The sequence below is a fragment of the Sus scrofa genome, chromosome 1 (genome assembly GCF_054392235.1).
Source record: "Sus scrofa isolate SSC_HxYL_T2T_F1_AM1 chromosome 1, Sscrofa_HxYL_maternal_Yorkshire_Landrace_v2.0, whole genome shotgun sequence".
Taxonomy (NCBI): Eukaryota; Metazoa; Chordata; class Mammalia; order Artiodactyla; family Suidae; genus Sus; species Sus scrofa.
In genome coordinates, this window is record NC_139383.1 from 30,794,775 (window position 1) to 30,821,887 (window position 27,113).

The 27,113-nt window shown below is 39.6% G+C and overlaps 1 long non-coding RNA gene across 1 annotated transcript; it reads left to right on the plus strand.

The window, feature by feature from the left end:
• Nucleotides 1–1,848: 1,848 nt before the first annotated feature.
• Nucleotides 1,849–10,988, plus strand: LOC146406003 (uncharacterized). The gene is made up of 2 exons (XR_014839573.1): nucleotides 1,849–2,053; nucleotides 6,203–10,988. It is a non-coding gene; the product is annotated as an uncharacterized LOC146406003 (long non-coding RNA).
• The last annotated feature ends 16,125 nt before the right edge of the window (nucleotides 10,989–27,113 follow it).

Sequence of the window (27,113 nt, forward strand, 5' to 3'; positions counted from 1 at the left end):
TTATAAATACAGTGACTCAAAATGATAGTTTAGTACAAATGCTAATATTATATTGAATCTAAAAATAAAATTTCTACCTTATGAATTAAAAAATAAAATCAATTATTTAAATGCAAAGCATTAACAGAACCCAAATCTTTTGTCTAGTTTCATGTCCAAGCTGGTCTGTTGTTTTCCTCTATTATCTTCCGCTTCCAATTTCACTGATTTCTTATTTTTTTTTAGTTAATTTCTTTGTTTGGGGCTTATTACAATTCTCTTTCTAATTTCTTGAAGCTAAAGCTTTGTTGATTTGAGGCTGTTCTTTGAGATCTTTCTTCCATTCCAAGCTCTTTTTCTTTTCTTTCTTTTTTCTTTCTTCTTCTTTCTCCTTCTCCCTCCCTTTTTCTCTTCTTTTCTTCCTTTCTGCCTTTCCTTCCTTCCTTCCATCCTTCCTTCCTTCCTTCCTTCCTTCCTTCGTTCCTTCTCTCTCTTCCTTTTCTTCTCTCTTACTTTCCTTCTCTCTTCTTTCTTTCCTTCTTTCATATAGTGTTGAAGAGCATGAGATCTGGAGTCTGAGTCTGAATCTCAGCTTTCCCACTTATTGGTTCTGCGATCTCAGAAAAATTACTCAAGCTCTCTGGTCCTCAATTTCCTAATCTGTAAAATGGGATTAAAAATAATTTTTGCCCATCAAATTGTTAAAGAAAAAATGAATAAAGATATGTAAAAAGCCAAGTTCTTTGCAATATGTTCAAGCTAAGTGCCATTATTATTACACGTGGCATGTATTCATAAAATATGTAGAATATACACCAAGAATACTCTATATTAAATAAGTTAGCTTTGTTTAAATGAAACATCAGCATTAGTAATTTCCTGTTTTTTGGCTTGTGCCTCATTTCTCACTGTATATACAAAACACTGGGTTGTAGTTAGGAAAGAAGAGAAAAATCTGTTTGTAATCTACCACCCAGTAATGGTTTCTAAGCCAATCGTAAGCAATTTAAGCACAGAAAAACTTGGAGAAGTCTCTGTTGTATTTCTTGCTTATAACAAGTATTGATTCAGTAAATAGTCCTTACGTGCTAATTAAGCTCCAGAATATTAATTCATTACTAGTGTGTATTCCTTCTGAGTGACTTTCCGAGTATATGGTTTAAACAAATAATAATCAGCACAAACAAATACAGCCATCCCCTGATTCCAGGACACCCACAGGTACCAAAATCCATGGATGCTCCAATTCCTTATATAAAATGGCACCGTATTTGCATATAACTTATACATCTCCTGTAGTATAATATAAATCATCACTAGATTATGTATAATACCTAACACTATGTAAATGCTAAGTAAGTAATTGTAAATACAATGTAAATGCCATATAAATAATTACCTGGAATGGGTGAATTTAATTTTTGCTTTGTGGAACTTTCTGGAATTTTTTTCAAATATTTGATCTGTTGGTAGAATCCACGAATTGAGGAACCCAGGAATCTGGAAGAGTCATTTAAAGCAATGACTATAAGGCCAGGTGAAAAGTATAATTCCTAAAAATCAAGAATGAAATGATTTTAAGAGACACCCCCAGAATGTAGTTTTGCTAGTTTCATGCTTGACATTAGGCAGGAAAGTGTTTTCTCCCTGCATCTCGCCAATTTTGGACAAAAGAAAAAAAAAATTGGTCTGTACAATCTGAAACATGGACCACATTTTCAGACACTTGAATTTTTACTTCACTAAGGTTGAATTTTTCCCACAAAAGGGTCATAATGGCTGTCAAAAGAATCCACATATAAAATTTGTTTACCACAGTTTAAACAAGCCATTTAATCTGCAGCTGGTCTGGCTGCATGCGACAAGTGCAGAGGGTGCTGAGCAAAGCACCAGCACAGTCACACCATGTGCACAGCCGAGAGGCAAGTTTTTACACCATGTCTCACCAACGCATGGCATCTCTGCTTTCTGAGTGTGACCACGGGAGTGTGAGCCAGAATGAAGATGGGAATTAAAATGAGGAGAGGACGACCCACTTTACTGAGCACTTATTATGTGCCAGGTACTGTGCTAGGTAAGCCCATTACATATTGTCTCTTTAGGTCGGTTGAATAAAAGCAAAATTAGAAAAGCCTTTCAGGATGAACCATTATATGAGGGTTGGAGGTTGCAAAGACGAGCAGTCGGTGCTGGTTGGGATAGAAGTCACTGAATATGATTTTTAAATGCTCGTTCAAAGAGGGTTTTGAATGTATCTCTTCCTCTGTGTTATATATTTGTGGGACCAGGTTTCTTTGTTGCCATAGGTACACTCCAATCCAAATATCAATGGACATATAAAGTTTAAAACGTGTGGTTTACCCTATAATAGGAGTAGACTTTGGCTGTACATTTTTATTAATCCTAATTCCTTTTGCTATGATCTGCTTTTGAAACAAACAAGCTGCTACTTCGGCATTTCATCTCATTAATGCACACCATGGAAAAGGGTTTGTGAGAAACTCATATACGAATGCAGCATTATGGGTCTAATTAGCTGGAAGAATACCTGTATAAACGGAATCTGTTGGACACAATATACTGCCCTCCCCCCACTTACTTATATAATAATCCTGGCTTTCAGAAGACTAATCACTAAACACCATCTACACAGCATCTAATTTCCTCATCAAATTTCTCTGCTGGGTTTAGCCATGCTTGTCAACTTCCCAGCTCCCTCTTCAATAACTGGGTTTATTCTTAGTGTCTCGCCAATAAACATTCCTATGAGCAAACCCATGAAAGAATGAAGTCCAAATTTCTTTATCGCTCCCTCTTTCCAGAAAGTTTTTCTGCTCACACTCCTGGGAAAGGTCACAGGTAATTTGGGCTGGTCACTTCGGGGTGGCAGGATTGCAGGGAGCACATTGGGCTCTTTTGTTTAAGCCTCCCACTGACCACCAAAGGGGACCACAGGCTGCAGGGGAACCATTTAGGGACGTGGACAGATGACAATGGAAGCAAATCTGCCCAACACTGTCTCTTTAAGTGCACATAAAGTTGCTCAGATTCAGTTTCAGGACAAATGCAACTTTTTTGTGAGCAAATTTCTCTTCCTCATTGCTTATATACTAGACATTGCTGAATGTTTACAAGGAGTTAAAAAAACTACTTATTGTGGTAGAGAAAGGTGCCATGAATGAACTGAACGCTAATTTCTATTCATCTCAGTTTTACCACTTGACAATGGAATGATCATTTAAATCTCTCCCACTCAGCTTTCAGAATGTCTGCTTTTTCTTTCGAAAAGAAAATGGACACTTAGGAAATTGTGGAAATGCATGACTGCTGAACTGGCTATTTCTAAAATAGTATTGGCCTATGATGCTCTACGGGTTGCGTTGTACCCAGAAAAAGAGAGATTGGTGTCCTAACTCCCAGTGCCTCAGAATGTGGTGTATGTGGCAATCGAGTCTTTTATAAAGGTCATCTAATTAAAATAAGGTCATTAGAGGGAACTCGAATCCAGTATGGCCAGTGTCCTTTTAAAAAGGGGAAATTGGACACAGACACACAGACACAGGGAGAACACCATGTGGAAGTGAGGGCAGAGATCGGGATCTTGCAGCACGCGCCAGAGATGACCAGCACACGACCAGAAACTCAGAGAGCAGCACAGAACAGGCTCTCCCTTGGGTTCCTTAGAACCCAACCCTGCTGACACTGGGATCTTGGACTTTTAGCCTCCAGAACTGTGGGACAACACAATTCTGTTGTTTCAGCCACCCAATTTGTAGTACTTTGTTATAGCAGCCCTAAGGAAAGATCATAAATTCTAATGATAAATTCCAAGATATTAAAGAAAATACAACAGATGGATCTGAGTAGTCATTCTGTGCCAACAACTAAGTCGGTAGTAGTTAACTCCAGGGTGGACTAGATTATGCTGTTACATATGCTTCTTCCTAAGCAAGCTAGACTTCATCTCTCCTTCTACCTACATGACTTTCTAAACCAGGCCAGTGTTCTAGTGCCTGCGAAGCTAATAAAACCTCTAAGCCCCAGTTTCTCAACTCTGCACTACTAACATTTTGAGTTGCATAATTCTTTGTTGAGGGCAGTGCTATGCATTGTTGGATATTTATTTACCAGCATCCCTCGTCTCTACACACTAGATGCCAGTAACACTCTCCCCAGGGTCGTGACAATGTCTGCAGACATTTTCAAACATCCCCTGGGAAGCAGAACCATCCCCCACCACACCTCCAGTTGAGAATTACTGCTCTACACATATTTTCAGGGAGAAATTGCTAGCTTGTAATGCAAAAAAATTAAAATTGATATTCCCTGATCCCCAGTTTTCAATGACCTTCGGAGACGTTTTCCAAACCTTAGAAATGAGAGCCTTACTTTATTCACAGACAATGCAGTCCTCTTCAATTCTAGGACCATATATGGAGGGCTTCACATTGACCTCCTAGGTTAGGCTAGAGACTCCTCAATATATGAGTCTTACTAAAGCAGCCTCGAAAAATAGCCCTCTTTTTTAACTGTAAGTTTTTTGCCCCACAAATGTGTCACTTTGGCAAGCACCATCTTCTCCTTGTTCTGAGGGTGAAAAATAAAAGTTTATGTGAGTAAATAACATTCCATCTGGAGGAGAGGATGGTCTTCCACCACTGTGAGGTGTCGTGTTACAGTAAATACTCAGTGTTTATCGGATCAATGAATGGCTCTATTCCTCAAAGATGGGGACCAAAAATAGGAAGTTTCAGGCAAGACATACCGAAAACCTGTTAAATTATTAAGGGTATGTTTAGTGGGTAAGATAAATCCCTTTACACCGTTTTTATACCACTCCTTTTCAATCCCCAAATAGTCATTTGGCTTAAAAATAGAAAGATTTTCTTCTCTTTTTGGTTTTGATTTTCTACCTCTTTTGGTTAGAAGGTACTGTTATTTTTTATCTTGATATATTACAATCATCAGATCCCAGGCTCTGGACTCAGACATACGTGGATACATGGATGCGCTTCCCAAGTGTAACCGTCTTTTGCCAGTTCCCTCTCCTTCCTCAGCTTCAGCTTTTTCATCTGTAAAATGGGAATAGTGGGACTTAGAGCTATTATCGGATCGAACAGAATGATGCTTGCAAAATACTGAGCTTGATTATAAGAAAGCACAGTTCCTGCTAATGATTTTTTCAGAGCTAGATGTGTTCCAAATTGACCCATATAAATATTTTCTCTTCCTAAGTAACCAAACTCTCCTGCCACAAAGATTTTTTTTCCATAGCTTTCCATGATAACAAAAATAAGAGAAGTCTTTCTAAAATAGGGGTTGGCAAACTTTCCTCTAAGGAAATTGGTAGAAGTGTTTTAGGCTTTGCTGGATGGTCTGTGTTTCAACCCCTCACTTCTGCCATTGTAGCATGAGAAACAGCATTAAGTACTATGTTACCAAATAAACATGGCTCTGTTCCAATAAAACTTTATTTATAAAAGCAGGGTACTGGCTAGGTTTGGCCCACAGCTATAGTTTTGCCAACATTTAGTCTACAAAAAGTAAGCGGATTTCCATTTTCATCTGTCAATACCCGAGATTTGTATGTTGGTGATTTACTTAAACAGCACTAGAAGAATTCCCATTGTGGCCCAGCGGGTTAAGAACATGACATAATCTCTGTGAGGACGCAGGTTCAATCCCTGGCCTCACTCAATGGGTTACGGATCCCGCATTGCCACAAGCAGTGACAAAGTTTGCAGACTCAGCTCAGATCTGGTGTTGCTGTGGCTGTGGCATATGTCAGAGGCTGCAGCTCCAATTAGACCCCTAGCCTGGGAACTTCCATATGCCACAGGTGCATCCTTAAAAAGAAAAAAAAGAAAGAAGAAAAATCACTAGAAATACAAACCATGCTTCTCCTTTCTCTTTAAAGCTTTGCATTCCTACAGTTCCTTGGTGGCCTAGTGGTTAAGGAGTCAGCATTGTCCCCCTGCTGTGCCATGGGTTTGATCCCTGGCCCTGGGAATTTCTGCACACACACACACACACACACACACACACATGCACACACACACACACAAAGGGAAAAAAAAATATCTTTGCATTCCTGTGTATGATACTGAACAGTAGTAATTAAATTGGATTTGTCAACTGTGAGATGAAATCAGGGCTGAGAGTGTCGACAATTCATTGTAGTAAAGAAAAAGTTGGATGGTGCTTCTGTTTTACTTCTGCTCAGGAGTACAAGTCGGACATGCCTGGGCCACAGCCTGGGTACCCCATCCTACCAATGGTGCTGGAACCTGCGGGTGGACTGCATCGGGCCCTCTACTACCCTTACTACAAGAGGTGAAGACATATCTGGTATCATCTCCCAGGGCATCAGAAGAACTAAAGCAGGACCTGCGTCTTGTACATCAAGGTGACCATAAGGTCCAAGGCCAAGAATATCAAAAGCACTCAAGATCGTGTGCCAATTCATGTTTACAAGCCTTTGATCCCTGTGCTCCAAACTCTGGATGGTGTCACAGTTCAAAGAACTGAGTCCAGTTCACAAGAGTCATTTCAAAAAGATTTCAGTGATATATTTCAATTTGTAATACTGTAAGAGTCTTTGCCAAGCACAGAATACCTCTTTACCCCCCTCTTTTCCTGCCATCTATGTTTAATGCAGTTAATTAAAAATTGTTTATCAATATCAACTACACACTAAACAAGGCTCCTTGGACCACGGATATGGGACACACGATTTCATGGTCAGGACAATCTCTGCCACAACAAAGTCCCCCAGACAAATATCCAACCCTGACCTGTGTGCCTCCTGTCATCCTTTCTTTTCCCTTTCCCTCTAGTTCTTTATTATAAAGCCAAAAGATTAGCCCAGTGACAAGTCAGACTGTTCCAGGAAGGCAGCAGAGAGAAAAAGCTGGGAATCCTCATGCATAATTATTTAATCCCATAACAAAACTACAATGCATCTTGATTATGATGTTGTGTTTTGAAGCCCTCAATCAGAATTCAAACAAACTCCCATCCCTTTTGAGAAATGAAAGAGTAGCCACTAACCCTCAGGCAGAGAAGGAAATGAGAAGTTTGACAAGAATGTAAAAACCACTGCCACCATTTATAATTGGATGTTCCTTGTAGCAGGTCATTTGTGGCATGCGTACTGTGGGTACACTTTTCCCCTTCTTAAGGATGACAGTTCTGTATGATCAGAGCCTAGATGCAAGTTGTACTGAACAGGGATGTATTTGTTTGCTATTGCTGCATAACAAATTACTATAAACTTAGGTGCTTAAAGTGACACTAGTTTATCATTTCACAGGTTATTGAACTGGCTTCTCTGTTCAAGGGCTCACTAGGCCAAAATCAAGGTGTCATTCAGGGCTGTGAGCCCGTCTAGTACTCAAGAGCCTCTTTTGAGCTCACAAGGTTGTGACTGAATTCATTTCCTTGCTGGCTGTAGGACTGAGGTCCTTGTTTTATATCTAGGTGGCAGTTGAGGGTCTATCACAACTCCTGCAGATCCCAGTAGTTCTTGCCATGTGGCCTCTCATGGGCCCTCTCAGAACATGACAACTGACTCCTTCAAAGCCAGCAGGACAGTCTCTGACCTCGGGGAGGGCCCTAGTCCCTCTTTTAGAGGGCTCACTTAATTGGGTTGGACCACTAAAATAATCTCTCTTTTAATTCACTCAAAGTCAACTGATTAGAGACCTTAATCACATCTTTAAAATGTTTCCACCTCTGCTATATAACTGCAAGATAATCTCAGGGGTGCTATGCCATCACATTCACAGGTCTTACCCATTCTCAAAGAGGGGAGATTTTATGGGATGTGTACCCCAAGAAGCAAGAATCCTGGGGGTCATCTTAGAATTCTGCCTACAACATGGGAGGGACCACCACGATGGAACTGGCAACAATTAATCCCAAACTACTACATGTGAGTGTGTGTGTGTGTGTGTGTGAGACACAATCATAAACTCAGGAACTTGCTTCTGAAGATGGGCTCCCCAAAAGTGTAAAATCCCATACTTAAGATCCACAACTATCACATAGAATATTTATTGTTTATTTATCAAGACAATTCTGCAATAGCACATGCATTTAAGGCTTTCACTCCCTAAAACCAAGTGAAATCTTGAGATAATTCCAATGATAGGGACAGGAGCCCAGATGTGCCTTTCAGCAATGACTTTCTCTCACCTGGAAAACTACAAAGTGAATTTGAAACCACTGGCAACACCGTGGCAGTCACATGGATAAGATTTTTTTAAAAAAAGGAAGAAGAGAAACATCAGGAGCCTTTAAGCTGTTTTCTAAATTTGACATCAGCAGAATATTTATGTTGGCAGTATCCTGTAAATCGCAGCAGGAGATTTGACAGGAGGCACTCTATGCATAACCCATGTGAGCCCCAGATCAAGAAGAGAGTATTTGCATAAACCGAATCCTAGAGACCATGTCATCGCGATCGTTCTCTTCCTCCTTCCTCCCTCTCCACCCTGCAAGCTAGTGGGGTTGAGTTTCCTGGGCTACCTTCCATGAACATCAAGGAATGCAACAGAGATGAATGTTACATTGACACCAGCAGAGCTACCACAGAAAACTGTTTGTCCACCCTTTTCATTTCTCAGTACCAGCAAGCATCTGAAGACTTTGCACCTGTTCTAGTTAGCCCTGGCAAATGCAGCCTGTATTTATATTAATAGAATGATGTTTTCATAACAAAATGGATGTGCAGCGATCACGGACTCATGCTGGATGCTCTCATAAGCGCCCAGATCGGGGGAGGGGCAGCTCTTACATAAAGCCCCATGGCAAGGGGGAAAGACGCGCAAAGCCCACGCTGAATCATCGGACAGGTTGAGAACTTGTTCAGGAATGGCCCGACTCGTGTATTGGAAATTAAATTAGATTCTCGATTAAGAGGAAAATACGCTGGAGAGAAATGGGCTTTGCAAGGGCAGTTCGGGGCTCTGAACTCTTTTGTATTCCGTCTCCTGTTTCTGTAATGTGTGTCTTATCTCCCCAGAGGGGAGCAGAAAACTGGTGAGATCATACTTGGCTCAATTCCTGAAAGTTTGTTTTGAGTCACCAGTGTAAATATGGCCCACCCAATCTGTACATTTGCACAAATTAACTGAAACCAGCTACCCAATTCCTACTTCACTTTTGGATCTGTTGATTAACCCTGACAGCTGTAACCTCATTAGTCCAAGCTCTGGCCGTTCCAGAGCAGCTGTCAAATTAGGAAGAAGTGGACTCACTGAAGTCGCCTATGGACCAGGCACGTTAAAATCAATAGACGCTCTAAAAGGTTTCAGTTTATGATTCTAATTCTAATGTATGTGATGCGGTGGGCTTTTCACCCAGATGCGTAATATGGGCCTGAAATCGGTTCTTTACGGAGAAACCAGAGGCTCTATCACAAGGCAAGAACATAGGTTTTATCTGGAGAGTTTGGATCTGTATCAGTTGAAAATGGGTTTTTAGCATGCATTATAACACAGACATTTTAATATATTTGAAAATATTAGTTCCTAATGTATTTTTTGGCATGAGAGATTTTGTTAGTTTTGACAAGAGGCCAACAAAGTCTTGACTACAGAAATAAGAAAAATCTTACAGCTGGCCCTCAATGGAAAAGTAGAGATAAAAAGTGAGGAAAGGACTAAAACACACTCCAATAGGAATGCGGTTTCCCAAAATAGAACACGGATCCCTTCTGTAAGAATCTCTAAGGAAGGAGTAGGGAGGGAAATTCCCAATGTCTTTTCTTTAAAATCTGAAGGGCCAGGGAAGGAGATGACTTTCCATCCACCAAAGTGTTGCCAAGAACAGTGGAAACAGGTCAAATGCAGTGTGTGAACTTCTCTTGCAGCATTTTCATTGTGGGGAGATAGCACAGGGGAGCCGAAGAAGTTCTGAAGGAAGAATCTGGAGACTTCAGTTCTGATCCCAGTACTGTCCCAGTTCTGCCAAGTCCACCAGTGCGTGTTTGAACAAGTTCCTTCACCTCTCTAGATCTCAGTAGACTCCGTTTATAAAATGAGGTTTTCCAGATGAGTGAAATGATCCCTCTATCTTTAATGACTGTGGACTCTTTGCACAAATCATGAGAAGCTTCTCCTCCATGGCCCAAGGTGGATCTAGGTATGAGGTTTTTTTCTCTTCAGGGTAATTCTCTTCTACTCTTTGCAGTGCCCCTTAGCCTATTATGCAAACAGGTGCTGTCCTTTGGCGCCCCCTGGTGATGGCTGGGGCTTTTACATGCACCTTCCCCCACGTGGCCCTAGAAGATAAAAATGCCAACTCTGGGAACCTTCCCCAGTAGAACGCAGTTTGCTGCTCACCAGGGGGAAAAGCAATCCAAAAACTCATTACTGTCACTTTATAGCTTTAACACACTGCTTTCTTGAGACTTAAGGGACTATGCAGATTTTATTTAAGTAGCATTAATCAGACGCTCTATTGGCATAAATATTATCAACTCCTAGCCTGTTCCAAATTGAAGGATTTAGAAACAATAAGGACTTCTACTTTCATTATTGTGAGGAAACAGACCAGTAAAATAAGAAGTATTTAAGTGTTTAAGAGAGGCCAAGTGTTTCCTTTGCACATGACTAATTTAAATTACCAGAAATATCAGAGAACGTATGCTCTGGTGTTTCCTAAATGGGAAAGCACTAGGAGTTTATTGAGCCTTTTCCCATACCTTTCCTTCAATTTAAAAATCATTTACAGGGAAAACTCTGTGAGTCAAAAGTCAGTTAAGATGAAAAAGTAAAGAAAATCATTTTTGTTGTTTGTTGTTATGGAAAGACAGATAACTATATTTTAAGTATCGTGAACCACTGGGAATTAGATTCTACTCTCAATCATGACAATTTACAGTTAGATTATATTTGCCTTAATCGTGTCAGTCCCACTTTTTCTTGTTTATAATTATATTCTGTTCCTTTCACTTTGAGGCTCTGTTGAACATAGTAAAAAGATGTCTTTGATTTAGTGTAAAAGCAGATACATCTTTCATTTAAATGCCAAACGTTGTGACTATCCAAAGAAATTAACCAAATACAATGTGAAGGAAAAAAGACAAAACTCAGAAAACTTTAATTATTCTATGTTGACTACAGTGACTTTACCATGGGCTACTAATGCTAAGCCCTTTCAAGGCCGATTCATTTTCATGCATCCAGTTCAATGTGATTATAACAACTATGACTGCTTCCAGGTAGGGTTAAAAAAAAAAAAATAGTCACAGGAAAGAGAAAAGTCAATATTCCCTAAAGGAGAAAAACATTTCTTTGCCATGCTTACTTGACTCCTTCTGGCAAAAGGCTGTTAGCAGTTGTACCACACAGTTCAACCAGAACGTGTCTCCAGAAAGAAAAAAAAGAAAAAAGAAAGAAAAAAAGAAAGAAAGAAAGAAAGGAATATAATTGCATCTCAGAGATTTGGTTTGGAAAATCTGCTTTTGTTTCCAATGCCTCCTCTCTTCTCAACCACGTTTATAAGCATTTTCCAAGCTCTTTACGAGCATTTTGCCTGCCTCTCCACACTCCTAAATATCACCCTCCGCTCCCTCCAGCCAGCCGCGTTTTTCACTCTTGGCCAAGGAATAAAACATTGGTTCACCTCAAAGGCTGCCATTAAATTTACCTCATTTATTGACCAGCAGGAGGTGCACCCACCCTCACCCACCCTACCAGGGTCAACGTTAACTATAATTCCGTGGAGCTCAGTGGCGCCCCAGACTGCTACCCTGTTTAATGACTGTTGGGCCCCCTGGGCCAGGTAAATTCTCCTGTTGACATATTGGTGGCAATGCCCTGGGAACACCTTTGATCCATCAGTATGCTCTCTCCATTCTGGATGAATTTAACTGTGTGTTGATTAAAAATAACCAGCTATGGAGACACGAAGGAAGCAAATGGAGCTCCTACTGGAAGAATAAGCCATTTATGCTTCTCTGCAGTAGATACCGGGGCCTATGAGGACATCAAGTTTAAGAAAAATAAGGCCTTGAGAACTCTGCTCTCTGGATAGAAGAACCATCAGTCCTCTGTTGCCCTTGAGATGGGCAGCAGGAATTACCCATGAACCTGCCATCTCACTGCAAGGCACACTTTCACTGCGGAGGGAGCTCGGGGCCTGGGTTTCCATGCTTTTCTTCATCATCACTCTGCCATTCTGTAAAAATGCGAGATATCTCAGCGCAGTGACTGTGCTTAAAACAACCCAGAGTGCTTAGATAGACCATGAGAGAGTAATGGTGCCTGTAGGATCTGCTTATATTTTCCAACTGGCTGATAAAAATCATATTCATTATAAAGGGAGAGGGGATTTCCTTTTCTTTGTGAAAGTAAGTGCATGAACCTGTGCCAGACAAGAAAGCCTAGAAGTCAGAACGGTTGCTTTGTCCATAGACTGTCAGAGGCTCTCAGGCCATGGGCCCTTCTCTGTTCCCATTTTACCCTGCAAGCCTGCCTCCCTCAGCCCTGACCCCAAGTGACCAGGTTAGATGGTCAGGGATCTCAAGTCTGAATGCTGATTCAGGCCCTTCTCTCTTTGCTGCCAATAATAGTTCGTCTCGGTGCCAGATTTCGTGGTGGTTTCTTATGATGTGGATACCTGTCCAGCAGGGATTGGACTGTGACCACAAGCCATTTTTTCTTAAGCCACAGAATAACTGTCAGATGGTAACTGCTGATAGTTACTACTTGCCAGGCTCAGCTGCCTCCAAGTCAGAGAATCTCACATCCCATAGTAAGGCCACCGAACTGACCTACTCCTCAGTGAAACAAATTTTGTCAGGTATAAAACGTCCTGAGGGTAATGATTTGGTGCTTAATCTTCAGTTCTTCAAAAACAAACAAACAAAAGAGACAGAACAACGTTAAAAACAAACAAAAGACTCCTGCTCTTTTTCCCCTTACAGTCGGTTGGTTCTTCTTACTCTTGTATTCATGATTTTTCTGCTTTATTGCCCTTAATGTATTTTAGTATAAATCACACCAGTTTTGGGGGGTCATCAATGAAGACTCAATTTTTTAAAATACAAGTTACATGTATGTATTGCGTTCCCCTGAGAATTAAGAATCCTTTGGAAATGTGTTTCTTACAGCCTCTTTCTTTTGTAGGCAGAATCCCATTTTGCTCTCATTTTATAGACGAGGAGTCTAGACACCTCCTCTCCAGGAGTAGAAAGTTCATACCAGGAGTACAGGGTAGAAGCAAGCAAACACAATCAGAAAGATAATTCATTGTTATTAATGGTTTCATGATATGTTGAGGTCTCTAGTCTTAAACTGAGTCTGGCAAACTTGAACGATGAATCTCTGGCGAAGTGTTAACATAGACAGACTGAAGTCTACTCTAGGGAATGCTGACTTCCTGGAGTAATTTGCCTAGAAATTCCAGACTGTACTGATGTCTTTTTGTTTCACTCTTCACAAGCTAATAGCATTGTTGTGCATGCTTGTGCCTGAAAAACATTATTCCTTAAACCATGAAGGAGTTGTAAGCTCTCAGCAGTAAAAATATTTCAAATAGTGAATCAAACATATATACATAAATATAATTACATAGATAGATAGATGGATGGATGGATGGATGGATGGATGTGTGGGAGTACACGTGTTTGTGTGAAGGAAAACAGTCAAAAGTGTTTGTAATTCGAGTGATTGATTCTTCACATTTGGGCTTAAAGACTAAAAGAACACTCATTGGGGAAAGTAAATGAAGCCTCTCCCAAAGTGAGAAGATAATTAACAATCTAGAAGCTATTATACATCTTTTGACTAAAATTGGTAGTCTTTCCTGAAATAAAAGGTATGAACATTTTTATTAGAATAAGCTTGACTCCCTACGATTTTTCACTCAGAAGCACAATAGGCAGTTTTAAAATTTTTTGTAAATAAGCTTGTCTTCCTGAGTTTGTAGGAAATGAGACTTTAGAACCTTAGAACTGAGACATCTTGGGCTTCCTGTGGATTGACTCATTCCTCATACAGAAGAGGACAATGAAGCCCAGGGAGATCAAGGGAACACCCCAAGGTCATGCAATTTGAGTCAAGACCTTGCAGGTGACGCTGGACTTCAAGCCCTGCGTTCTTCCCTCACTATTTCAACTATATCATCAATACCAAGATATTGAGATTTGTCTGTACCTGTATGACACTGATCTGGCCTCGATTCTTGCTTCTTTCTCCCTTCTGGAAAATCCTTAAAGAAAATTATGTTCAAGCCCACTGGCTCCATAGACTTCCAACCTTATTCTCCAAACTATCAGCTACAATGTCTACTAAATACTAAAACTGTCTTCCAAATAGACACCCACCAAAGTTCTTCCCAGTTCTAAACCTAATAATGTAAATTTCACCTGCAAACACTGGAGGAACACAACAGGGCAGTAGATCAAGATGCCATGAATCAAACTAGAGAATAATCCAAACTTTCTTGTATGTTCAAGGAAAAGGATAGGTTCCAAATATTCTCCCTTGATCCTCCTCTAGCTTACCAAAAGTGTCTTGGAAATTAGTGATTTAGAATGAAATACAACCAGTTTCTGATAATCGTCTCAATTGCTATGTTTCCTTGGACACATTTTCAAAGTACTTGAATGAAGCCCCACATGCAAATTATCTTCCCTGAAAAGAAGGCCTTTGTTGGCAATTTGGCTGTTCAGTTTTTGTGGCAATGGCATGGAGACACAATGTATTTTTAACATTCTTGTTTTGTTCTTGTCTTAACTGACACTAGTAATTTAAGAAATGCTGAGGGCGTTACTGAATATAAATTTGAAGAAAAATAGCTCTTCAAACTATATTGTTAGAAGTAGGATGATTATTCCATCAAAGATGAATCAGAAAGTTTAGATTATGTATGTTGGCATATACCCTCCTGAAAACGGACCCTTCCCATGATCCTTTCCTCATGATGTGGCATCCACAAGAATCACACTGCAATTTGCAACCAATTGGGCTCTGAATGACAGAAATCTGCCCTACACTCATTCAAAAGCTCTTTTTATAGAATTATTGGATTTCTGAGATAGAGATGATGATACATGGAATATATCATTTTGCAGAAGAGGAAACATGTCCTGAGAGCAAAGATTTGCCTGAAGTTCTACAATATGTTAAAGCTTTATTTCAAAACCCAGATTCTGAAACCTTAGCCAAGAAACCATGACTCTCACTCTTAAAAATGGTTAACACAATGTCTCATACTCAAGTTTTCTTCAATGTTTATATATAGGAATCCATTCTTAAATTCTTTTTTTATTCTTAAATTCTTTACTGTCCCTTTTTTCTTTCCCTTTCTTTCATTCCTTCCTTCCTTTTAAAAATAAATATTCTTTTACCACATGTTCATCATTGTGAGGAACTCTGGGGTACAAACGTAGAATATGGCCCACGATTCAAACAGCTCATCTGTAGAGAAGACCAACATGGTAACCAATGGATTCAAACTCTTTAATGTGGCTTATGGTCATCTTCTGTCTACCCCAACCCCTCTCTAGCTACTCTCCATCTTGCTGTCTATATCCAGACTTACTAGATTTGGGGGGCTCACTGTGTGGATAGCTCACGTCTATATATCCACTTCCTGAAACATTGCCTCTCCCCTACCTTCCCCATTTGGCTGGTGCCATGTCATCCTTCAGATTTCAGTGTAAATATTTGTTCTCAGGGAGTTCTTCCTTGGACCACATCCTCGTGGATGCTGGTCAGATTTGTTTCTGCTGAGCCATGATGGGAACTCCTGTTTTGTTTGTTTGTTTGTTTCTTTTTTTTTTTTTTTTTTTTGGTCTTTTTGTCTTTGTAGGGCCGCGCCTGCGGCACATGGAGGTTCCCAGGCTAGGGGTCAAATCGGACCTGTAGCCACTGGCCTACGCCAGAGCCACAGCAACTCGGGATCCAAGCTGTGTCTGCAACCTACACCACAGCTCACAGCAAAGCTGGATTCTTAACCCTTCCATTGCTCAATGGTTTAAGGATCTGGTGTTGCCACGAGCTGTGGTGTAGGTCAGAGTCATGGCTCAGATCTGGCATTGCCGTGGCTGTGGTGTAGGCCAGTGACTACAGTTCTGATTTGACTCCTAGGCTGGGAATCTCCATATGCCTCGGGGGCGACCCTAAAAAGCCAAAAAAAAAGGGGGGGGGAATGAAACAAAAGAATTCATGAATAGTGGGAAAGTAAAATTAAAAAACTAAAAAAGGATCTAAAAAGGGCGGTTATTCTTTTGGACACCAACTATCTACCCCTCAACCTAGAAACTGAAAATGTGATTCATGGCCTGAACCACGCCAGGAAGAAACCCAGAATGGTTATGAACATGATGTTTGCCAATCTATTTGCACAATACACAAAACTAAAAGTTTTGGACTGTAGGAGTGTGAGTCTGATAAACCATTCACCCCAACTCCCTCTACACATAACTCCGAATTACCTGCACTAAATCACATTCCGTTTTGGCAGGCAAACATCTTGGAAATAAAACAGTTTTTAAAAGCACTGATTTTTCCATTAATCTCAAGGCATGAATGGAATTTTTTTTAATGTCAGTCGATGTCCACAGTGGGAATTTAGAGCCACCCACACATTTCCTGTCAATGTATATGTTAAAAGGGATCGACGTGTGCACCCATAAATGTAATAAAATTAATTTTTTAAAAAAGGGGGATCTATGGATAAATGCCCAATCCAAGAAACTCCACAAAGGGTGAATTCAAAAAACAAAAACAAAACCCAGAAGAGCACAGAAGAATGGAAACAACAAATGACCTGTTGTTTTTCACAATTTCTAAATGAGACAATAAAAATGCCACTTACTTAACAGGCAACTGCTATCCATTCATTTCTCTTGCGAAGAATGTTTGCCCAGGAGATAAGTCCTGAGTGGCAGCTAATTCCTAGAAGAAAAAAGACAAGCTCATACAGTCTCCATCCTAACGTACATTCAGATTATGAAAGATGACTGAGGAAAAAAGAGCACGATTTGATGGAGGTCAAGAATATTTAGTGATTCTTGGTGAAAAACATTACGAAAGGTCCATTAGAAGAAATTACCACATTTCTGTTGCCTCAGAATAGGACAGCAATAAACTGGCCATATTTCCCGGGAAGAAACAAAAACAGGCAGGCAGAGGCTCCCCACACGGCAGTGCTTTTAGATGTCCAGAGAAGTCTCTGGGGCTTTCTGGTTGGCTGACAGCAGGGGGTCTTACAGTGCAGCCATGGACCATTACAGCTTGGCATGCACCTCCAGAGCAGAACCACCTCGAATCCCCGATCTACTGTGTTTGCTCAAAGACGTGCTCTGTGGCATCCAGAAATTAAGGGAGGCATAATTTATGGTATGAATATGTACTTTCTGGAATGGCTAAATTTAGAATTTTCCATATATTTTAGGGAAATTGGGAATATGTACTGTTACTCTCCAAATAAAAGTAGGTAGATTTTGTTTCTTTGTCTGAATGATACTGCCTTTTGGCTTTTCTTTCTATAGTAGACTGGGCCAATAATGATAACAATGAAATGATTATCTCTCTATATATATATAGTATTAATTATAGTGGTGATACTCTGGAGGTCCACTAATGAATGAGATAGTGGGTTCCAAGTACCACGCCATCCTGGTGCAAGGCCATGCTAAAATTGTTACTGTTATGTTACAAAATTAAAAAAGCAAGGAGAATGTGATAGTTTAAAAAAAAAAAAAAAGCTAAATATTCAGAGTCGCCTCGTGGCTCAGCAGGTTAAGGACCCGGCATTGTCACTGCAGCAGCTTGAGTCGCTGCGCTGGTATGAGTTCGATCCCTGGCCAGGGAACTCTCATAGGCTGTGGGCCTCGCCAAAAGAAAAAAAAAATAGATATTCTATTTATGAGTTTGTAACTTATTTTGATATTATGTCATCCTCATTCTCTTGGTATTAAATATATATATCTAAGAATAGAATGATGATGATGGGATGAGGAAGGTGTGTTATTTGGTTGCCAGAAGTCACACAGAGCCTAATAGCAGCAAATCTGGAATCCAAACTCAGGCAAGGCCACTCAAGAGCCTACACTCTTAATCAAAATGCCTCACTAGATTTTCCTACTTCAGTGTCCCCATCTGTAAAAAGGAGAATAATGAAAGTACTCTCCCCAGGTTGTGAAAACTAAATGAGTTTATTTTTTATAGAGGTTGACTTCTTTTAAAAAAAATTTTTTGTTATAGTTGATTTACAATGTTCCATCAATTTCTGCTGTACAGCCAAGTGACCCAGCTATATATATATTCATTCTTCTTCTCATATTATCTTCTATCATGTTCCATCACAAGTGAATTAAATGAGTTTATATTTGTCAAGTTCTTAAAGAGCGCCTGACATTTAAGAAGTTGCATATAGGTGATTGAAAACCAAAAGAGAAGAGAAAAGAAAAGAAATCAGCATTTTATCCAAAGTCACACAGCTAGTACGTGGCAGAACAGTGATTCCAACACATGCAGTTTAACTATACCTGTAGTCTACACACTTGCACGCACCACTGCCACAGAGTCATGCTGATTCACACCATTAAACACAAAATGAGTGTGAGAAGCAACCACTAAGTTAAAGCATCACCAGTTTCAAATCTGGGATAAACTCGGTCAACCATGGAAATGGGTGGTTGCCTTGTTAGCAACTGAAAAAAAAAAAAAAAAAAAAAAAAAAACTAAAAATTTCAGCAGAGTGGGAGGAAAAGAACGGAACCAGGTGGGTTGTATTCCCCAGGGGTCCCGACACTCGTGCAGCTGTTCTGTGGGGCGAAGTAGGCTTAAAATAAAACTGAGCACAATTGCCAGCCTGACCCAACCCTGTCTCAGCCCCTGTGAGAAAGAAAATGTTTATAGAAGAGACATTTATTGATTGGCTTTGAAAAGTCTCGCTTTGGCCTTAGTCATGGGTTTCCTTCTAAACGCTCAAAATCTTAAGTTGTACTTCTCAAAAGCAGATGAACACACCCACACACTGGCATTGTCAACATCGCTGAGGCTCTCTTCCTAAGAGAGCAGGAAGTGTGTTCCTATAGAAGTGAAAGGAAGGAAAAAGAGAGATTTTGAGCTTTTCCCCCATCAGCTTTTAGGCAGCAAACAAAGAAAAAGTGATGGCATTTTTACCGGTTCCACATCCCACATCCCTTTATGTTTTGTCTATCACTTGCATTTCATCAGCTCAATGTAAACATCACTGCTCTTGCGGCTGCCAGGTTAGGAAAAGCTAGTTAGCCTTCCAAGAAATCACCAGCACTTTGTACTCTTGATGAGTGAAAATTTGATGGAAGAATGAACCAGCAGGACTGAGAGAATGTTTGGGGACCCATTACCTTTTGTTTTTCCTGCAGTTGATCATGCTGGAGAATAATCTCGCCAATTAGCGCAGCCTTTGCAAACCAGCCCACCTCAGGAAGGCTGGCTAGTTAGCATCCTCTCCTCCAGCCTCCAACTCAAAATACAGCTCAGGCCTTTCATCACTTGTCATAGTTTTGTAAATAACTCCAGCCATATGAAAGGGTTTTCTTTCCTTTACCGGTAACCATGTTTACTGTCTACGTCCAACGTATAAGCTACGACATTTTGTTTTGGGCTTCTTTTTAATTAGTTTTTTTTTTTTTTTTTTTTTTTTTCCCAACCAGGGACCCACTGTTGTTGAAACAGATGTTGTGGGGCCCAATAATAGCTCTCAGCTGCCAAAGGCAAAATATGAAACTGTGTCCAGACACACAGAGCAAATGACTGTGAAGGGGGGTGCTTATCACAAACAATGGAAAAAGCTGACATTTCATGTATGTAGCAATTTCCGTGTGATCATAGATGGGACATGTCCAATGTCCCTCTTCTTGTGCCCTCTTCTTGTAACTAGCCTAAATTGTACCCTCTTCCCTCTCATGAGTAACTAGCTTGAAGGGCAGGTACAGAGGGAGGTCCAAGACTAGCTTCCCCAAAGTAAGGACAGAGATATGTGCGCTTGGGAACTATTGACCTGTTAAACTCACAACTTGAAACGAAAAGACCCTCCCTCACACGCTCACCTGGGCCATAAACTCAAGCAAATAGAGCTCCGTGTAAACTACTTTTAGGTTTGAAGTGACAACCAGATTAAAAAAAAAAAAATCAGGAGTTCCCATGGTGGCACAGCAGTGACGAACCTGACAAGCATCCATGAGACTTGGGTTCGATCCCTGGCCTCGCTCAGTGGGCTAATTATCCAGTGCTGCTGTGAGCTGTGGTGTAGGTTGCAAATGTGGTTCGGATCCTGCACTGCTGTGGCTATGGCGTGGGCTGGCAGCCACAGCTCTGATTTGATCCGTAGCCGAGGAAGTTCCATACGGCACGGGTGCAGCCCTGAAAAGACAAAAAAAGATGAAGAAGAAGCACTAGCTAATGAACAACTTGAGAGGGCGCTAAGTTATGTGATGGGAGAGAAATATTTATATACACACACCACTTCACTTTTTCAAAATGCTAAAATAAAAAGCATTTCAGAGAAAATCTCCCATAATCATGATGTTTCAAGACAGCTGCAAAGAACTACTGCAAAATCCATCATGCCCCAAGATTTTTGTTTGAGTAATTCTGGATAAAATGTGTGTTGGCATCCTTGTAGCTTTGGGAAGCAGGGATTCTGCTGTTAAAACCTTTGAGTTCATATCCTACCTTTGTGCCAAATTTGCCTATAGCGGAACAGTGGGGAAATTATTTAATCTCTCTGTATCTCAAATGTCTCATCTGTAAAATGGGGTGATATTTAACACCTACTTTGCTGAGTGGTTGTACAGAGCAGTAGATTAAAGGGCTTACCCCTATAATAAATGCATATACTAAATGCTCAGTAAAACCTAGTAATTATTACTCTTTCTTAGAGGGGAAAACATTCCAAACCATTCTCTACATATCAACTCTAAAACATATTTAAAAATAAGAAAAAAGAAATAGGGACTTTCCATTGTGGCTTAGTGGCAATGAACCTGGCTAGAATCCATGAGGAAGCAGGTTCCATCTCTGACCTCGCTCAGTGCATTAAAGGATCCAGCATTGCCTTGAGCTATGGTGTAGGTCACTCGGATCTCTCCTTGCTGTGTCTGTGGCGTAGGCCAACAGCTACAGCTCTGGTTCAACCCCTAGCCTGGGAACTTACATGTGCCGAAGGTGTGGCCCTAAAAAGACAAAAAATTTATATATATATATGTATATATATATACATATATATATGTGAAGAAATGAGACATTTTTCTTGATATATCATCTCAAAATTCTGACTTTGATCAGAAACCTTTATTCTTATTCCTTAAGACTTATAAGAAAATATAGGAATTAAAATTATTTCTAAAATACTTGCAAACTTCAGAATGATTCATTTCAACTTCAAAAGTCACTGAGGTACTTCTGGGAAAGGGTTTTGCATTCTTTAAAAAAAAAAAAAAAAAGATTCAAAGAAGAGAAAGCAGCTTCTGCTCTATTTTGCCTCATGGGTGGAGGCAGCCTTGAACTTTGTGACCACGGAGGAGTCCGTGATGGCAGAGAGAAGAATGAGAAGAAACTAACCTGGGGGAAACCTCGGGGATGGTGCAAGCTTCCACGTTACAAAGCTAGGAGAACTCAGAGCAGCTCTGGTGGGGGACTTCTGTCACTTGCAACATCAAATACTTCTTAACGTTTCAACTGGAGGAATTTACTGTTCTACTATTCACTGAGTGGCATCTGAACTCCTACAAATCCCTTTCTGTCAAACTGAAAACTCAAAGGCATTAAGTGACCTGCCCAAAGTAGCAGTTTGTGACAGAGCCAGGCTTCACAGCCCCCACGCATTTCAGGTGGACTTTTTTCCTCTTCCTTTCTTCTCCTCGCCTCTTCTCCCCATCCTTTTCTTTTCTTTTCTTTCTTTCTTTTTTTTTTTTTTTTCTTTTTGGTCGTTTGTCTTTTTAGGGCCACATCCATGGCTTATGGAGGTTCCCAGCCTAGGAGTCTAATTGGAGCTACAGCCACCAGCCTACACCACGGACACAGCAACACAGGATCCGAGACGTGTCTGCGATCTACACCAGAGCTCATGGCAAAGCCGATCCTTACCCCCCTGAGCGAGGCCAGGGGTCAAACCTGCAACCTCATGGTTCCTAGTCGGATTCGTTTCCTCTGAGCCACGAAGGGAACGCCTTCCTATCCTTTTCTTAACTAAATTCATAGTGGATGTGACCATTTCAGATTTTTCCTACAGCCCCTGCCCATTTTGGCTGCAGCTTATCCAGTGGTATGATTGAGACCAAAATGTCCCCAGGAAGCCATAGACAGCCAATTGTGCATTCAATTCCAAATTTTATGTCTTGAGTAGCTTTTCTCTAAGTAACCATAGGGGAAACAGCAACTATGGGATAGAATTACAGCAGCACAAATCCAAAAAATTACTCAATTGTGGAAGAAAATAAATCTATTAAACTAGCTCTTTGGTCTCATGCAGAAAAAAATAGCTATTGATTTATTTTGTAACTTTTGCAATACTTAGCCAATATTATTGGCTTAGCCTAGCCTTTTCCCCCTCTGATATTTGTAACTCTTTGAAAATGTATTCAACAATGACTTACAAAAATAAGTTAGATCAGGGAAGGTCCAACCAGGAAGAGAAATTATTGCAGGTGATTTAAATGCAGGGAATTGGTTACTTAGGTGAAAATAAGGAAACCCAGAGATTAGTAACAAAAGGAACACACTAGGCTGGTTAGACAAAGGGGAACGATGCTCCTGTAAAAGCCAGGGGACAAGATTACTCAGAAGAAGCTGCAATAATGGTAAATAAGTCTGGTAGGAGCTGCAGCCATAGAGGAAAAGCAATCCTGGCTGGAGACGCCAGGAGAGGCAGAGAGACGGGCTAAAAAATGCCCTGGCCTCTCTCTCCTCCTGCCCTCCAGTCTCTCTTCTCCCACCAGAGCTTCCCACTAATCAAGCCCAGCAAGAAGCTGGCTGACACCAGAGCTGGGAAATGGAGCCTGCAAGTGTCAAGACCAGAGGCAGAATCCTGGAAAAGCGAGCCATGGGTCTAAGAACAGGCCACGGATCCCCTCAGGAGCTTTAGTAAACTTTTTTAAACTCCTTATAAGAAAACTTCCTTATTGATTCCATTTATTACTGCATTTTTCTCTTAATTCAATGGAAAGTGTTTCTAAGGAACATGGAGGTCAAAGATATTTTTATTCTACATTAGGGGGTCTCTAATCAGCAGATGTAAGAATTAATTAAACCTAAAGACCACAGGGACTATAAGTCTTTGAAAGGAAGCTTCAGCAATGATACTATTTTAATTCAGACAGGAACCTCCAGTGGGTAGGTAGGTATTGTTCCAGGTTTAAAAATATGAAACAGGGGCAGACATGGCGCACAAGTGAAAATATACACTGACTCTCTCAACAAGTTGAAAGAGGAGGAAAAGGACAAAAGAGAAATGAAGAAAGGAAGGAAGGGAAGGAGGGAGGAAGAAAAAAGATTCAAATCAAGAACACTTTAAGTACTGCACAAGTCGAAGTATGAATATTAGTATGACCATTTAACCCTTAATCACCAACAATTCACATATCTTTTAGCGTTTTGATCTCTGAAAAAAACTGGTTCATTTTCCAGTTTCTATGTTTCTATTAGCTGAGCTGAAGTAAGTTTTATATATTTGAAAAACTTTGTATCACTTTTTTTTTTCCTGCACAATATTTATCTTAACATGAGTAACACATTTCTGAAGATCAGGGGGTTTTTTCTACCCATTTTTCTATCCTGCAGGGCCAGTTTCCTGGCTCACAGCCTCACTGAAGAAGGAAGATTCCAGTCTCATTCTCGGTTTTAGACTGTGTGGAGAAAAGTCTTATTTTAATTGAAAATGAAATCCCACAATTAGGTTAGAAGAGCACTTTCTCAATGGATTCTTTGGAAGGTTATTGTTTTCTACATTGTATAACTAGGAAATGAAACGGATCATCAAGAAAATTCTGAAGGTGTGTTGCACTGCCCATCGAGGAAATATTTAGCTCATTTATCAATTCCTTTTCCCTCTTTTTTTTTCTTTTTGTATTAAGTGATTTTTATCTACAAAACAAGACTCAGAGCATTACAAAATGACTTGTAAGTTGATATTAGAGAGTAGGAAAAAAAAGGAATTTTAAGCAAGATAAGTGTTGGAGACTGAACACCAATTACTTGCAAAAGGCACATACTTTTTACCCTACATAGAAAATCAACAGAGCATGTGTTTAAAAAAGTATCTCCCATGTATTCAGTGAGTGTTTGGAAATGAAATGAGAATATTAAACTTTATAAAGTGTTTGGTTGGTTGCATTAGATGGGTACCACTACTTCATGAGATGGATTGATGAAACACCTTTATTGCTGTCAGAACTCAATACAACAGTTCTCATCAAGTAAAAAAAGAAACACTACAGAAGTATTGTTTGGCAAGAATTTAAAGTCATGTTTCATATCAGTAGAAATTATGCCTAAGGGCTTGTGTGCATATGTGTAGACTATGTATTAACTCCAAAAATGTGTTATGGCTCTACCCTGAAAAAGACACTCAAAACCAGGATATTGCAACACTTGAATGTTCATGAGAATATTAATATATAGATGACTCCCAACAAGAATGAGAAAGGGAATAATGTCTTGGCTTCTTGTAACATCCTGAACACCTTCCTAGGAAAGTACATGCCGTACATCTCTTTATTTGTCTGTTCTCCTCTAGTAAACTTTAAATTCTTTCATATCAGGGGTTGTATCTTGTTTAATCGCTATCCCTAATGCTAGCATATTCCAAGACACATTGGGAATTTTCATCATGCTGTTGAAATAATGGAACGACAAAATAAAAGGCTTACGTTTACTTGCGTTCAAACCGTTCATAAATAAAATTTGAAAGAAGCCATATCACGGAAACAAATCCTCAGATTTGGGCTGAAACACTGGCCTTATGTGGTAATAGCAACATGTATTCTATTTGCTTACGGAATTTTCACAAGTGTTATTGACATTGGCCATGCAAATGAATGCCCTAGGTAATTGCTCAAGATTTGATTTTGCTTTGTTCAAACAAGTAATTAAATCTATGAATTTGGACAAAGTCGCTACTTAAATTTCTTATCTCAGTTTTCGAATCAGTAAGATTCGTGACTTGTAATAAGTATTTAGAGACAGTTAATCACAATAACTGGCCAGCACATATCATTGCCATTTAGAATTTATAAGAAATAATTCAAATTTTAAATTGGTGCGACATGGAAAAATTAATGTTGCTATAAATTTTTACTAAAGAGATTTAGACCAAACTATTTAAATTGTCATCTTAAAAGCTATTTTTTCTATCTTTTTTTATTTTTAATTTTGTAGAGCTACCGATCACGTATTATACATGCTATGAAGAATTTCTGAGTGGTTCTTAAAAATGTATGCCAGAGTGCTCAATAATCTGCATATTTTGCCCTGGGAGGTCAAATTTGCTAATGACATCTGATTATTTCAATGCCAACGTACCCTAAACTGAGTAAAACCCATTTCCATAATGAATATGGTTCTGTGGCCTCTTCTTCCCAGATTTCCAGGGTTACGCAGGTACGTAAAGAAGCTCTGATATGTTCTTCCCCACCAGCCCTTTTAAGTTGTTAAATGAATAGTGAGTGGTCCGAAGCAAATAGAGTAGTCCTTATACTTTAGCTTTGATTGCTATTTGCTAAGCAAATAGAGTAGTCCTTATGCTTTAGTTTTGATTGCTAAGTGGCTAATCCCAGAATGCTCTTGAAAAGGAAATGATCATGTCCCCAAGCTATTTGAGAGACTGGCCTGGGTATCATGAAACACCCCCAATCATTCCCAGGAACTGAACTGAGGAAGCACCTGACCAAGGACAACCACACCTGTCAATGACATTTTGACATGTTCCAGGTTAAAGAAAAGAAAAGACAGTTGGGGTCAATCAGATTCCTTTTCTCCATGATTTTAAGTAGGAAATACCCAGACAGCAGTGAGGCCAGTTACATACATACAGAAATGGCACTGTGACGGCATGGGTCATGACTTGCCAAAGCCACGTGCAAACCAAAGTAATGGTCAGCCAAGCGGAGCAATTAGCATGAAAAAGAACAGAGTGGTTGCCCAGCTGGAACAGAGATGCTTCAGTGAGGCTGTAAAGCCTGAGGGAAGCCTCCTAATGAGTCTCAGAATCACCTTCTTTCCACCTCACTTCATTCAGTTTCGGACCAGGTATGGCTTCCCACCAATTTCCCAAAAGGAGAACACTTTTGCGACTTTCTTAGTAGTAAAAATAAGATATCATGAAACAAACAAAATATTTAAATGCAATAAAGGTTTTGAAAAAACAGTGTAGTACTAATAATGTTTTATTAAATAGTTATTAGACTTCTCTTTACATATATATTAGTATTCACATGTGATTTTTTCACGGCTGGTTTGTAGCTTGCATTTTTTAACTTAAATGTCATGAACACATTTCCGTGCTCATAAATATAACTTTGTAATATTACTTCTAATGGCTCCTGGTATTCCATCGTACCCATATACCGTAACCTCTAACAGAAACACCTTCATGATAGACATTTATATTGTTTCCAATTTTACTCCATGATAAGTAATGTGGCAATAAATCTACTTGAACATTCTAAATATCTTGTAATCTATTTTTCCTTAATTGTATAAGTATTTTCTTAAGTTTTCTAAAGTGGAATTATTAAGACAAATGGTATGTGTATTTTTGATTCAGAGCAAATTGTATTTTATAAGATACCAATTTTTTGCAAACCATTGTTAACAAAAAGAACTGACCTTTTCCACTCAAATAAGGTAAAGAATACCATCTCATTCCTGTTTCAATTTTTTAATTATTATTATTGATAGTCCTTGACCATTTGTATATCTCCTCTTGTAAAATATTTGTTCATAAACTTTTTTTTTGCTATTAAAATACTGAGATGTAAATTGATTTAAGGAATCCTTTATATAATAAGGTCATTAATACTTCACCTAGCATAGATGTTGCAAATGTTTTCCTAGTAAGTTATTTGCCTTTTAAGTTGTTTATAGTCAAAAATTGAAAATATTTTACACTCTTACAACATTTTACTT